We start from the raw sequence: 1,308 nt of genomic DNA, 5'->3' as shown, positions 1-1,308 counted from the left end.
TTTCTTCTTTAAACCAAAGAAAGCCTGTTTGTGTTCATTTCTTTGCATTATAATTGGAAAGCTGTGAACAAGGATTCACAAAAGGGGGAGCACAAAACACAGTGTGTTTAAAACCATGTGCCTGTTTTTCATGTGGTCAGAGCTGCTCATTATTCTGCTATTAACACTCTCTCTGGACAAATGCTTTGTCTTTGACCACAAGCATTAACGGACTCTTTGCCTTTGTCCCAGGACAACTTTGTTATTTAATCTTTCCTGCCCTCTGCCCTATCAAACACCTTCCCCTTTGTTCTCTCCCCCAGGCCCCTCTCCTTCACTTGTTTAAAACCTAATTCTTTTCTAACCTTTGGCAGTTCTGATGAAAGGTCACAGACTTGAAACTTTAACTCTGTTTCTCTCTCCACAGATGCTGCCAGACCTGCTGAGTATTTCCAGCACCTTTGTTTTTATTTCAGATTTCCAGCATATGCAGTATTTTGCTTTTACTATATCAGAAAGTCTCTCCTTGATTCAGGATTCTTACGTCTCTCCAGCGTCTCGCTGCTAAAGATTGAACTTTATCTCATTTCACTCTCAGCTCTGGGTCAGTGTGGATCAGTGGGACTCCTGGCTGTCTCCCGCTTCACATTCCATCAGTGCTGAGAAAACAATGGGAAGTATTACTCATGTTGTGTTCTGTAAATTTTGACAAACACTTGAATGTAAATATTGTCTTCCAAAGCAATGAGCGAAGGCTGGTTTTAGTGTGTGGCTGAAATAGATCAGCTGGATTTGCATTACGCTAAAAATCACAGTTCTTGTTTCAATCCCAGGTTTTGGCACTTTCAACCTCTCCTGTGTCTTTTTCTTTGGCTCCAATTGTCAAGCTGCATGATTTACTCTGAAATTAGCACCAGAGAATCAAGGCACCAGCGAGCATGAGGAGCTGAAATTAGCACAGATCAAATCCACTTAATATTTCTGACTGAAGATGGTTGCAAATGCTTCAGTTTTGCCTTTTGCACTGACGTGCTCGGCTCCACCATCATTGAGGTTGTGGGTGTTTTTGGAGCCTCCTCATCTTGTTAGTTATTAAATTATCCACCACCATTCACGACTGGATGTGGCAGGACTGTGGAGCTGTGATCTGATCCTGAGGGAGATATCCGTGCGTGGAGTGGCAGGATGTATGGAGAGTGATCCTGAAGAGGGTGTCCGAGCCTGGAGTGGAAGCTTTCTGTGGAGGTGCAGGAGTAGGCCATTCGGCCCCAGTGTTTTATAATGGTTTAGTATAACTTATTTGCTTTTACTCTATGCCTCTATGAATAA

This window comes from Heterodontus francisci, unplaced genomic scaffold, assembly GCF_036365525.1.
Source record: "Heterodontus francisci isolate sHetFra1 unplaced genomic scaffold, sHetFra1.hap1 HAP1_SCAFFOLD_221, whole genome shotgun sequence".
Taxonomy (NCBI): Eukaryota; Metazoa; Chordata; class Chondrichthyes; order Heterodontiformes; family Heterodontidae; genus Heterodontus; species Heterodontus francisci.
This window is presented reverse-complemented; position numbering follows the sequence as displayed.